Raw genomic sequence first — 15,001 nt, forward strand, 5'->3', positions numbered from 1 at the left:
CCTTACAATCTGGAATATATAGATAATATATTTTTATATAAATATATTTATATGTGTATAAATTTATAAATATATTTTAAAATGTATAAAATATATATTTATATATTTTATAAAAATATATAAAATTTCCCCTCCTCTTCCCCCCTCATGCAACCTACTTCAGTGTCTGCAGCCCATGGGTAGAGGCCAGGCAGTAGTTCAGGGCCACTGTGTACTCTGGTGTGGGACACTGTGAGAGACCCAGGGTGGAAAGAGTGATCAAATAAACTCACATCTAGTGAATCTTCTAGGTGTTGTTGCTTTCAAATATGTAGGAAAGGTTCATGATCTATTGTCAGGGTATAAAGATGCATTTCTGTTTTCATTTGTGGTGATGATAACTTTATGTGTCTTTACACTTGTGCTTGTTTGAAGTCAGAGCAGCGGTAATTCGTTTATAATTGAAGAGGGGAGGGGAAGAGCTCTCAACTTTGGCCTTATTGGTGCCACACTTAACCAAGTTAAATGAAGAGTAAATCTGCACAATGAAGATGAATGAGAGTGGTGAGGCTGTGATGTGCTCAAGTCAAATTTTTTTTTCCTTCCTTCTTTCCTTCCTGAGAGAGGAGGGGGTATGGAGAGACAGACATTGAGACATTGATATGTTGTTCCACTATTTATGCATTCATTGGTTGATTCTTGTATGTGCCCTGACTAGGAATAGAACTTGCAATCTTGGTGTATCTGGACAATACTGTTAACCAACTGAGTACCCAGTTAGGGCTTAAGTCAAACTTTCTTTTTGATAAGTCTAGAGTGGCCTTTTTAAACATTTATTGCTTTTGACTTGTTTGTTCACCTGTAATCACTCCTGAAATTGGGCAATTTCTTTGTACTTGCATTAAGAAACCTGCCAAAAGCCAACAGTTTAGGATGCTGTCATTCATTCTTTGTTTCTAATAGCTATAGACATTGGAATAATAGAGAGGCTCAAACTTCTACAGATTATCTTGCTCACATTTCTTCTTAGGTCTCTTCAGTAAATGTGAATGCTCTTAATTATATGTTAAACTAGCTTGGGGCTAAAGAACAGTGGTGTAGATGCAAGCATACAATGTTTCTGAATTTCTCAGGTGAAAGAAAAATAAGTGATCCTCAGTACTTTAAGATGTGGTTAGGTTTACATTGTTGAATGATGCAGGATGTTACTGCCAGTAACATAATTAGGTTTTAACTTGAAGAAATGTGCTACGAACATCAAGGCCCTTTTTAGGCGTTCCTGTGATTTGGAAAGGATATAGCAAAATGATTTATAGATTGCTAATGTTGCACACCAAAGGGCAAATTTGGGCTCACTTCCTCTTTTGCAGTTTGTGCAAGTTGAGCAACTCTTTGTTTTCTGCATTTATCTGATGTTAGAGGGTTGTGGCCCTTCTTTAGTAACCTAAGGGATTTGGCATTAGTTATGTCCGTAAAGCAACAGAATCCAAAGGCTTAAATTGCTCAAATAAAGAAAAATCTCAGGCCCTGCCCAGGTAGTTCATTTGGTTAGAGTGTTGTCCTAATACACCAAGATTGCAGGTTCCATCCCCTGTCAGGGCGTATGCAGGAATCAACCAGTGAATGCATGGATGGAAATGGAACAGCCAATTGATATTTCTCTTCCTCTCTCTCTACAATCAATAAACTAAAAAAAAAAATTTTTTTAAGAATATAATAAGAAAAACCTCTTGGTAAGCCTATTTCAGAGTGTTGTTTTTTTTTTATTGTAAGAGGCTCTGGCCAGGTGGCTCAGCTGGTGGGAGCGTGATCCTGTGCACCAAAAGGTTACAGGTTCCATCCCCTCTTAGAGTGCATATGGGAAGCAACAGATCCATGTTTCTTACCGCCTCACCCCCTTCCTCTCTCTGTAAAATCAATAAGCATCCTTGGATGAGGATTAAACATTTTTTAACAGTTTAGTTTTCCAGATGTAGAATTATTTGATTGATTGATTGATTGATTGATTGATTTTTTTTTTCGGTGATATGCTAGGTGGTTCATATTGTTGATTATAGCCCTGGTTGGTGTGGCTCAGTGCATTGAGCACCAGACTGTGAAGCAAAGGGTCGCAGGTTCGATTCCCAGTCAGGGAACATGCCTGGGTTGCGGACCAGGTCCCATGAGGGGCAACCACACATTGATGTTTCACTCCCTCTCTTTCTCTCTCTGTTCCCCTCTCTCTAAAAAAAATAAATAAAATATTTTTAAATTATTGATTATGTTTGGGAATAATATCTGCCTCCTTTCAGAGAACTGTGAAGATGAAATGAGATAATCAGTGGAAAAGATCAATAAAAATTTCAGATGTGATTGTTACTTTTAACATCTATATATACTTTATTGATAAAGAGTCATATGGATATTCATGATCAATAATGGGACATTTCAAGCCCAGAGAATTTTAATTGTGGACTTTTATATTGCTTGTTTTCTGTGGTGTCTATATTCTTAAGTTAGGCCAGAGACTCTTCTGTTTGCAATGCAAGGAACACTTGAACCAACCTTCAACATCTCAGCAAAAGGCTGATCAGGTGTATAGGTCAGCATTTTGTCTGTATGTCTTGTCTCTGCTGTTCTCTGAATTTTTTTTAAAGATTTTATTTATTTTTAAACAGAGGGGAAGGGAAGGAGAAAGAGAGGGAGAAAAACATCAGTGTGTGGTTGCCCCTCATGCACCCTCTACTGGGGACCTGGCCTGCAACCCAGGCATGTTCCCTGATTGGGAATCAAACCAGTGACCCTGGGGTTTGCAGACTGGCACTCAATCCACTGAGCCATACCAGCTAAGGCTGTTCTCTGAATTTTGTGTAATAAAAGCCAGTTGATCACCATGAGGGATTAATTGAATGAGAGTGTTTCTGACTTTTCTTCACTGATTTTAAATACCACTTAACAGAGATGCTATTTCTTTGGGACTCTTCTCTGTTCCAGGTAACTTTAAATTACTGTTTTTCCTAAAGTTAATATACTCAGTTCTTACGAACACCAAAAAAACTTTAATTTCCTATTATATCACTTTTATCTTTGTGAGGAGCTTTAGTTTGAGAAGTTGGGGAGTATATGGAGGATGTAAATTCTCAGTGTAATTTTTACTTCCTAGGAAATGCATTGAAATAGATTCAAATAATGTATGAAATTTTACTTTTTTGACATCCCTTTAACCAGTCTGGTATAGATCATTCTATCAACTCCACCTGTGATGCTCATTCTCCCCGATAAAATCTTAGACTCAACTCTTAAAGTATCCCATTTCTTAAATATTCTCTTTAAAAATTCTTGAAAGTTATCTTAGGTCACACATTCATAATCTTACTTGGCATTCATTCTTGTGGCCAATACTCATAGTCTGGTGTTTGGAATGAAACAGACTTGAGTTCAATTACAGTTTCACTACCTACAAACTGTGCAACCTTGAATATATTATATAACCACTGTAAGCCTGCCTCATCAATAAAAACAAGTTAATAATATCTGTGGGCTGAATGTAATATTTGTGAAGTATTAATAGTAAATACCCAATAAATGTTAGCTAATATTTTTGCTCTTTTGACATGAGCCAAAGTATAGAGAGAATTAGATTACTGAGTGGTATGCCAGTCTGATGGTAAAAATTCTATCATTTGCATCATTGTCATAATTGCATCTATTCTGGGCAAAGGGTGGGAAATACAAAATGGTTCCTGCAGTCAGGGGGCTCAGTCTTTTGAGGATATAAGTGTTTTTTTTGTTTTGCCAAAAACCTCTGCATGAGACAAGATTCATGAGTGGGTGCCTTGTCATGGTGAAACTGCCAATCACCAGTTGCCCTTAGCTCCAGCCTTCTGAGTCATCCAAATAGTTTCCACGTAGAAATGTTCAAGGTTTGGTGCAGATTTGTGGTTCTACTCAGTCATTTTGGATGCAGCAGCCACACAATACACATGCTCACTCAACAACATCTACAGCCCCCGTGGACTAAGTTGTCATTGTTCACACATAACACTCCAGTTTACTTTCCTTGGCTGCCAGGTTACCTCGATGTTGCACAAACCATTCTCATATATTAACAATGACTGGACTTTTTCTGGACAGACCTCCATATATGTAACCCATAGACACAGACAGCAGTGTGGTGATGGCCAGAGGGAAGGAAGTGTGGGGACTAGATGGAGATAGGGAAAATGGTGGGGGATATCTGTAACAGTATCAACAATAAAAATGAAGTAAAAAGTGAAAGAATAAATAAGAACATAACTTAGCACATGCTAAATGCCTGAGGAAAGGTGCAGTTGGTTCTTTAAATATACAGGGGACAGAAAAGTATTGTAAATGAGCCAATTAGTGAAAGCTTTATTAGGGGTAGGATTTGAGCTGGGACTCTGACCTTTATTTCTGGCCCTCTTAAATGTCTTGATTTGTGTAAACACAGGTAAAGGGTACTTCAGTGGTGAGAGAAAAGGAAGAACTAAAGTGGCGGGTGTTATGACCATATTACTAATTAATTTTCAATTAATGACTGCTATTAATCATTTGTAGTAAGAAGGGAATCTAGAAAGGCTTTTGTACACACCATTGATGTTCTCTAGGAAATGGCTATGAGCATATTTTGGATATATAGGCAGAATTTTTATAAAGTTTATATCAAGTACCCTCTGAGTTCACAGCGCAGTAACCGGCATTTGCAGACTTTACATAGCTTACTTAGGGAGGCTGCCAATTTTGCAAGGCTGTTGTTATTGAATCAGTACCAGTGGCTGGGAGCACAATGTGAAATCCCCACAGGCACTGTAAGAACAGAAATCATTAAACTATCTGCTGTGGCTTTATGGCTAATAAAAGAAGGAAAGAAAGCACATTTAAGTAATCCGAAGCAAAACCTCTTTCTGTGCTTCCTCCAGGTGCTTAGCTCTAGATATTATTACATCAGCATCATGTGGTAGGCAAGGTGGTTCCCATAGTACAGAGGGCTTGTAATATTTACAGTGGTGTGAGCTGTAAGGGGAAAGGTTGTGCCGATTGCTATTTTTCTTTGTTCTTATTGTCTTGGCTACCAGTTCAATGGCCTAGTTGCCAACGAATGGCTCAACTTAGTATTCTCAAAACAATGTACAACTCCTTAGTTTCTAAGTCAAATAAATACCCATGGAAACCATCCTAGTGGACATGGAGACGTAGGAAGCCTACAATTATACCTCAATTAATAAAGATTAAGAATTATATAAATGCCATGTTACATTAAGCCCAAATGATAGTTTAATGATACTGATTCAAAGACGAGTTGCTGAAACTATTAAAAACTTAACAGATTGTACTTTATTATACTTCTGCAGTGAGACTGAGACTGCATAAGGGAAACTAAATACCCATTTACTGAGTCTAACTTAATGAGTTTAAACCCAGTATAATTTTTTTTCAATATTAAAGGAAACCTGTAGATTGTAGACTGGCTAGTTATTATCCCTCTGATTGAAATATTAAAAGCCATTGTTGTTGTTTTAATCATACTTTTTTCTTACCTCCCAAGAAGTATAATACTTGAGTGTATCTGTTAAGAACCCACTTGAGTCCTGAGTATTAATGAATTGGGGCTAGTTCACTTCTGTTGCTCTTCTGTGGTCAGTCTCAGTTATCATGGTAGTTCACTATACCCATACTCCTGGAATTCTCTTTGTATTTTTGCCATTTCAGATGTTTGGAGAAATTCTCAGCAAGGGCATATACCCTGTTTGTCATAAAATGAGAATGTTTATTATGCTTTTTAAAAAACTTCTGGTCTTTTTCTCAATTAAAATCAAAATCAATGAACAAATATTGAATACCAGTGTCCTTTTTTAGGGTAGTCTTGCAAATCAGCTTGGGGGAAATTTCCAAATGGAGAACCCCTTTTGTTTTAAAAAGTTATCTGCCTTATAAACAGTAAAGTTGATAATATCTCGTTCTTTACTAGTCAACTTAAAAATGAACTTATCCTGAATGATTTTTTTCCATTAAACTGGTAATTAAAAATCAGCAAAGCAAAAAGTATTGATTTTTTCTTTTTAGTACTTGTAGATAATGCGTATTTATTATAGAAAAAATAAAACATTGAAGCATTCTTCCTCCCCACAAAAAGCATTTGTCCTCTTATCTCCCAAAGATATTCACTTTTAACACCCAGAAGTTTTCTGTGTATGCATATACCTTTAAAAATGGGATTGTCCATTATCTACTGCTTCGTAACCTGGGTTTTTTTTTTTCTTCACTTAGCATATTGGGAACATCCTGCTATTGTCCTCAAATGTATTTCTTTTATATTCTTTTAAGAGTTGTTTTCCATAGAACTGATTCAAATTCTGCCCTATTGTTGCACATTTTGATTGTGTCCATTTTCTGCAGTTATAAACAAAGCCTCACTGAATGAATATCCTTGTCCCTAAATCTTTGCACATGTCCCTGAGAGAAATATCCCAAAGCTCAATTCTGCAATTGCTAGATAAAAGGGAGTAGTTCTCGAGCATTTTTAAAATATAAATTGCTAGCTTGCTCATCAGAAACGTTGTACAAGTCTGGATTCAAAGTGCTCCTGAAATAATAAAAAGTAAAATCAAGGTAAGTACAATTTTATCCTTCAATTTATCTGGATTACTTGGAGACCCTTTCTTTCTAAGAGAAAACTACTTCATGCCTAAGCACTAATGAAAAATGCTTTAATTTGTAAGATATTTGAATAGAACTAGTGGAAAGGTAAAATACTAGTACATTGATAAGATGAAGAAACTAATTATCCGGAGGTGTTCTTCAATATGTATGTAGTACTTATGAATTTAGCTTTGCTTCCTATGTTTTTATTTTATTCTAAAATTATCACCATTTTTTACTTAGAGAATTTTAGACTTGAAAGATAAGCAAACAGACTTTCTATAGGGTACTGCAGCAATTTAATTTACACCTTGAACAACATTTCATTGTTTACTGTTTAGGAAGTGTTAAGCATCATTGAGATTTCTCATGGGGCCATCTTACTAAGCAAACTGAAACTTAAAAGGATGTTCAGATGTTCAAAAACATTAATTTGTTAATGCTTGTGCCTGTACTAATGAGATTAGCATATCCTGATCCTGTTTATATGAAGCAGTGTCTGTATTTCTCAAAGTTGAGGAGATTAACTCTTTAGGGAACATGCTGTTTCAATTCTCAAAATAAGTTTTCATCTTTGAGGCTATGGGAGAATTAAATATAGGAGAAAGAAGAGTGTGCATGTTTTTTAAAGCTCTTAAAGAATCTTACTTTGATTATCATGGGCAAATCTAAACAGGAGCTGGAAGGGCTTCTGGGGGACTTAAATTTAAAAAGAGAAGGAGGAAAAGAAAAGATGGGAGGGAGAAAGGAGTGTTAGAGTACAGGCCACAGTTGCATGACGGGTTGCCTTCCTCTGTCTGAAACTGAGCTGCTTCCTTAATGGAGGTGTGTGTTTAAACCACCGGCAGAGAAAGTGTTTGGGGGTGAAATTTCACTTTTTGTAGTGGCAGCAGTCCTGGACATGCTGCTGAAACACAGAGGATGAGTTCAGCACCTTCTTTTAAGATGGTATCTGCTCAGGGCTCATCTCTTTTACATAGCAAGCCTTTGTTCACTGGAGAGTGGACCTCTGTGTGTTGGCCTGTCCAACTACAGACAGAGACTGAAGGTGACTGATAAAGAGTCAAAAGGTCAGAATGAACTAGTGTGGGTCAGTCTGGCTTTAAGTGAAAAAGGCATCTTTTTGGCCTGCAGACCTCAAAAACTGAATTGCTGCCTGTGAGATGTTCAATTCATTAGCTTCATCTTTTCAGCTCTAGTCAATGAAAATCCACCAGCTGTCTCCACAGTCTCCAGGAGCAGAAAAGAAACAGAACACTACTTAAAGGGTGTAATATAATTGAATTGGGTTGTTAGAAATTTCACTCTAGAGATGATTTCTGCTGAAATGTCACTTTGTTTATGGTGATATAGCAAATCAAAAACCAAAGGTAATCTACAATCAGTAGAGTCTTTTGTTGGGTTTCAGAATGGAAATTCACTTAGATTTGATTTCATTTACTAACATCACCTTTTGGCCAGTTATTAGGATGTGATGGAGCACAAAATAGGAAAAGACAAATAACATTTGCATTTCTAATTTCAGCTACTGCTTTTTAATTAAATTGTCTTTTAGTAAGTATTTTGCTAACTTTCAGAATTCAAGTACTACAAATATTTGATCACCAACCTGATTAGAAGCCTCATTTTTAGTAACTGCCTTTTAAGTTAGCAGTGGTCCTTGAATACAAAGTTATTGAGACTGCAAAATATTGTCCTTGTCCTCTAGGGGAAAGATTGTGAGCAGAACCAGCTACATAGTAATTTGGGGAGAGAGAAACATCAATTGGTTCCTCCTGCATGTGCCCTGACCAGGGACCAAACTCACAACTCAGGCATGTGCCTTGACTGGGAATTGAACTGGCGACCTTTCACTTTGCAGGATGATGCTCCACCAGCTGAGGCAGACTGATCAGGCAACAATAACACTTCTGAAACAGTATTGTCCCTCTTATTTTGTAGATAATTATGTCCCAGAGAGGTTAAGAAATTTTCTTAATGTCAGCCAGCTACTAATTGAAGTTTAAGCCCGTCTCTTCTAATGCTGTGCTTTCTCACTACTTAATTCTGCCTTTACAGTTCTTGTTTTTTTTTATTTTTTTATTTTTTTTTATTTTTAGGGAGAGAAGGGAGGGAGGGAGGGAGAGAGAGAGAGAGAGAGACAGAGACAGAGACAGAGACAGAGACAGGGAGACAGGGAGATCAATGTGCAGTTGCTGGGGGTTATGGCCTGCAACCCAGGAATGTACCCTGGCTGGGAATCGGCCTTTACAGTTCTTCAAGAACAAGGATAAGGTGACAGAATAACTTGCTTTCTCAAGATTAATCTGTTTTACAGAATTTCCTGACAATTTCCCAAGAATAACTGCTGTGATATAATCAATATTTTCAACAAGTTTTTATTTCTAGTATTTCCTATAACCCTTACAGTAACACTGTGTAGTAATATTTTAGCATTGTTTTAAAGAAAAAGAGATTTAGGGTCAGATATTAAATGACTTCTTTAAGGTTATATAGTAAGTGTAAGAGCAATGACTGAATTCTTAAGTTCTCTTACTTTATATTCCATGCTTTTTTACTGTACTATGTTTGCCTCTAATTTCATATCTCTCCTTAATAAATATCCATTCATTTATTGATCACCAGTGTTCTAGACACTTGGGAATGAAATGCATCGGTGATGCAAAAAGACCAAGTCTCAGCTCTTAGAACTTACATTCCAGAATGTAAATAAATTATTATAAATAATCAGCTGATAATATGGCTATAAAGAAAAAATAAGTCCAGACAAAAAGATGGAAAGTAAGGGGGAAGTGAGAGATACTATTTTAGAGAAGGTAGTCAGGAAACTGATAAATTGTTGTTTGAACTGCAAACTGAAGTGTAGACATTCGGTGTAAATGTATAAATCATTTTGTAAAAGTATAACAAATAATATAAGCAATATGAGGCCACTACATCTATGGACACAGTGACAATAGGTTGGATTCTTAACTGTTATAAGCACAATGACAAGGAACATTCTGAACTGTTATAAACATTAACCTTTATAATAACAATTATACCTTTCCCATGTACCATGTACCATGGGTTATAAAATCATCAGATTACTAAAGCTCTAAATTTAGTTATTTCCTTCTTGCTGAATCACTTACCACATAAAGCAATGTGTAATGTATTAGTAATCTTAAATTTCTTACACTCTTAGAAAATAAGCACTGTAATGGAATAGTACATGAAAAGGCATGTTCTAGGTAGCTGTCAAAACTTCTAGAGTGTCCAACAAGTTTAGGAAATACAAAATCTAATTTGCTGGTCAGATTTAATTTTAATGAATTTCAAAATCTGTTATCGTACTGATATTCTGTTATATCTAGTATTGTAGGGCTTCAGTAAGTGAGCTTTTGCCTAATGCTTGGGAATCTTTATAATACAAACATGTTTTTTTGTGGAGGGATTTTTCAGAAATAGGGAGAGAAGGAGGCAGCATGACGGGACAGGTAGAGGATCTTTTCATAGGATTTGCCTGTTGTGTGCTTTAGATTGGCAGAGGCTGATGTGTTAGTAGAAGATCCTTATAAAGTCCTAACCCTTGTCTAATTCACATGTGTTTCCTTTGGTTTCAAAGTTAAATCCAAGTATCAATCATTTGGTGTTGTTTACCTCTTGTTAAAGCTGCATTGTTATCTGCTGAAAGATGAGGAGGTAGTGGCGGGAGGGGAACTGTTAATTCCCAGCCGCTGGAATTTTCTGTAGGGCAATTACCAGTTTCCTTTAATCCACAGTTTTAGATTCAACTTCATTAATACAGTGAAATCATATGCAAGAGTGGGTCTATATATAAGTAGTACTTTTTTTCTGGAGGAAAAGGCCATAACTGCCATCAAATTTTCAAAGAAATATAGTGACTTTTCCCCCCACCCCCAAATTAAGAACCTGGAATAGACTGTTTTAGGCATTTGACTTGGAAATTAAGCAAACTTTTAAGTTTTTTGAGATTCCTTTATCCATTTTTAAACAATCATAGTTTCCTCACGTGGAAAGATTTTGAGCTAACATTTTTCTCTCTATTGAGAAGGATTATGCAGCCTTTTGAATTCTTTTTCTTATAATAATCTTGAAGAAGATATTCCAAGAATGGTATTTGCTTAAGGAAAACTTGAAATATTATTGTAAAGCCTGAATATTTGTGTCCTTGGCAAATAGTCAGAACCTGCGTGGTCAGTGCAAAAAGAAGAATATTGAGGTAAAGTATTCCTGGTGCTTTGAACCAGGAAGGTGAAAATGACAAAGTTGTTACTTTGCAGAAAAGGTCATGAGCGGAATTAAGAGAATGTTTAATTACATTAATTCAGATACTAAGTTAATTTTAAAGTTTATTGGCAGGTTTGGGGACCACTGCCTTGGGCTTAGACATTTAATGGAATGAGTGTGCCGTTTAACTCAGAGAGTTAGGGATTCTTCAACTCATTAAACCATTCTTATTAAGATCAATTTCTGTAGCCTACCATGTATAGTTATAAATTTTCAGAAGTGTGAACAGTCAAGTTTTATGTGCCTTTTTGCTTTCTTGCCATCTCACAGTATTTATTTAGGCCTTAATCCAATGTCTTTTTTCTCTGGGGAGTGGGAGGTGGGAATCTGGGTTTTACTATAAAGCCTTGAGAAAATTCAGACCAGTTTATCTCCTTAGAAATAATTAAACACCATATTTTTAAAAAAAATACACACCTGATTTATTTATCTTGTTTTTTCCTCCAGGAGGATTATTTTAGCTTTTCAGTGTCAATTGAGAATATTTAGATATAGGTCATTTTCATTAAGTAGGGTTTTAATGCAGAGGAAAAAGAAAATAGGTTTTTTCAAAATTCATTCTTTTAAATCTGTTGAACTATTTATGTAGATTTCAGTTTAGAAGTAAATATTAGAAAATGAATATATAAATGTAGTGTATAAGCTGGTTGGTTGTTTTATCTATGATAACTGTTGTTTAAATATGTCACTGTAGAAATGTTAAAATATATTATGACAAGGGGAAACAACATTCAAAATGCTGCCCTTTTAGCACTAACTGTTGATCTGAAAAAATGTAAAGCAGATTCCATAAACTTTTTCTGTGACACTAGGACAACTGTGGGAAAACATCCAACATCTGCTTATCTTTCCTGCAGTGGAAATGTTCGTAATTGCACTGTGCAGTTCCCTTTGAACGAAGATAAACAGATTTGTATTTGTTATACTTATGTTTCAGAAGTATGTTTACCACATTCTTTAAATGTCATAAATGACAGTTGGGGAAGTACCAAAGACATCTGATTGTTATTAGGGTTTTCTTAGTTTTCTCTTGAAGGCAACTGTATTTTTCTTTAAGACGATTTATTTTGATTCCACATTTAAGAACCACTTAGGAAATAGGTTCCCCCAAGCAGGTTCTTCCATTACCTGTGCTACCATATCCCTGACTCAATTCAACCCAGTCTTTTTTATAAAATTCATGTTCCATAGTTTTTTGTTTTTTAAATACCTAAGTCTTCTTTGTCCCCACTTGGTTCTTTCTTTGCTGGATGCTGGGTCTGGCCACTGCTGAAGGGCTCTACCCAGTCAGACCTTGGTGTTTTTACTGTAGTGGTGATTTCTGGGTTGAAACCTGTTTGTTCCAGTTCCCAGGAGACCAAACCACTCAACATTTTACCCTGTTGACCAGGTAGCTCTTTGTCTCCAGGTAAGTCATGGCAGGCAGTCCTGGCAAATGAGTTCCCTAAAAGATACTCACTGCTTTGCTTTAGTCATGATTGTGCTGAAGTTACATAGTTATATGTGGTAGAGTTGTGTGTGCTCTATGCATACTAGCAATCGTACATCTATTTAGAATGAAATAAAATTGAGCATTGATTGTTCTTTTGGTTGCCAAGGAATGCATCAATACACTCATTGTCAATGTCTTTCCCCCTGAACTGAGGTAGTAACCTCAGTGCTGTGATCCGAAGCCTAGGACTGAGTTTCCTATCTTTAATGGTTATGCATACCTTGTCTAAATATAGCAAGGTGTGGACTTGGCTAATATGGAGAGAGACAGTAGGATGACCTGAGCTGGTCTTCATTACTAGTGTTACAACTTTTTATTTAAAGAAATAAGGACACTATTTGAATTTCGCTTATAGCCTGAGATGCTTTTTCCAGCTGTGTAGCTTTCTTAGGTAAAAAGTTACCTGCACTAAACCAAAAAATTGTTTTAGAAGCTAAAGCAAATCACTTCATAAAGAAGCCGGGAGTTCATTCCATAAAAAAACATGCCTAGAGGGTGGTTTCTTTTTGTTTCATTGACCAAAAGTTAGCATTTATTCAGAATATAAAAGGTAAAGCCTAAGTTTCATGTACTTTAGGATAATAACTTACATTTGTATAATCCTGTACTTGCTACTTTTTAGAAAGCTTCCACAAACTTTGTCTACTAAAAAAAGGGATAGTTTATCCCTAAGCATGTGAGAAAGGTAGATATAACTAATTGTTTTACAGGTAAAGAAACTCAGATAAAGAGAAGTAAAATAACTTTCTAGAAAGCTAAATGAATCAGTAATACGGCCAATGCAGGTGATTCCAGTACACCACCCTTTAGTTCAGGCAGCCATCTTTACCTCTTTGATGAGTATAAAACTACCCAAAGCAGCCTTCCCATTTTTTTCTTTTTCAACTGACCAACACTGGAGTGAGGAAGGGACAGGATTTTTTTTTTTAAGAAAAATATTTCCAGTGGCAGCAGGAATCCAGAAAACAAATTAACCATTTGGTTACTGAACATAAACCTATAGGGTTTAACAGTCACATTTGCAGAGTATCCAGGTCCATTGTGACAACCTTAAGAGGCCTTCTTCTCTGCTATGAAAAACCTAATTGGTATTTTTGATTAATATTGCAGAAGTGTGGTGATCTCATCTTGAACTAATGGAGTGCTTTTAAGGTTCCTAGTAAAATTTCCTTTATAAAGCTTAAGAGTTTATAATGAGGAATTGAGGTCCGATTCATTAGTGACAGAGTAAGAACTACAGGTCGTCTGACTGTTGGTTGTATGAATTTTCCTCTTCGCCTTCACATGTTTCCCTGCAGCAGGTGAGATACTAACCTTCTCTTTTGTAAATTGAGAATCCATCTAGAGTGCTGAAACTGACTCAGAGTCACCCAGCAATAGGTATAGTAGGATTATAAAACTCTGGTCAGTTGAGTTGTGGCCAAGTATGTATTATACCTACTGTTTACTGCCTCCCCCAAGTCAATGAAAATGTGATCTGAGAATTGGAAGTCGGTGGAAAGGTTTGATAAAGCCACTTTATATATTTCATTGTATTTCACTCTAACCTCTTGTTTAGTGTATCCCATTTGTAGAAGAGAAATAAGAAGCAAAGTTTGTTGCCTGTTGTAGCAGGCAACGTTACTGTGATAGTAAGTATATATGTATACATGCATATATACGCGTGTGTGTATATCCCAGACTTACTCCATCCCTCTCCTATGTGGATAGCATGTGGTTCATCTTTACTGTAAGTTCTTTTTTTAAAAAAAAACGACTTTATTTATTTAAAGATAGAGGGGAAGGAGGGAGAAAGAAAGGGAGAGAAACATCAATGTGTGCTTGCCTCTCACATGCTCCCACTGGGGATCTGGCCTGCAACCCAGGCTTGTACCTCAACTGGGAATCAAACTGGCCACCCTTTGGTTCGCAGGCCAGTGCTCAATCCACTGAACCACACCAGTCAGGGCTAAATCCTTTTTAAATTCACCAGCAGCTGTTTTACACAAATACTGATTTTAGATATGGGAAAATTATCTATGAGAACTGTCTTAGAGATATTCTTTAATAAGGGGGAACTTAATTTAACTGAGAGCTAGAGAGATTTAGTGTTGCCTGCTTTGTAATTCTTCATTGATGTCCTATTCTAACATAATACAGATGAATTTATAAAATTCACTTGCCTTCTTTTGAGTGAAATTGGCCTCAGCCTTCTCATTCATCTTTCTGTAGGTACTATGTTCAAATAACTAAGTTTGCTTTCTTTGTAACTGATTTAAAATGGTGGTTTCAAAACTTAGTTGCATTATCTTTCACTTAACTTGAGCTCTGGCTGTATCATCAGTATATTGTCATATCCGTTGAATAGGGGGTAAGGAAGGAGGGAAGTCTTTTGTGTAAAAGCGTTCCATACAGCTGTTCTTCCTTGATGCTGGCAGTTTGGTTCCTGACAGGATATGATATAAACGTGTGTGATAACAAAGTGACATGAGGAAGAATTGCCTTTAAAGTTGCCTGGCTTGTCCAGGATGATTGGCTGTCAGCTGGCAGATGTGATCTACAAATCTGAGGATTAGCAAAGTATAATTTAAGAAAAAGTTAAGATAGTGGGGAAAAACT

General features: G+C 36.3%; 1 protein-coding gene across 6 annotated transcripts in view; it reads left to right on the forward strand.

Annotated features, from left to right (window-relative positions):
- The window catches only part of SSH2 (slingshot protein phosphatase 2), a 250,487-nt gene that overhangs the window by 152,460 nt on the left and 83,026 nt on the right, over window positions 1-15,001 (forward strand). The gene's annotated exons all lie outside the window — the stretch shown is intronic.

Source organism: Phyllostomus discolor, chromosome 8 (assembly GCF_004126475.2).
Source record: "Phyllostomus discolor isolate MPI-MPIP mPhyDis1 chromosome 8, mPhyDis1.pri.v3, whole genome shotgun sequence".
Classification (NCBI taxonomy): domain Eukaryota; kingdom Metazoa; phylum Chordata; class Mammalia; order Chiroptera; family Phyllostomidae; genus Phyllostomus; species Phyllostomus discolor.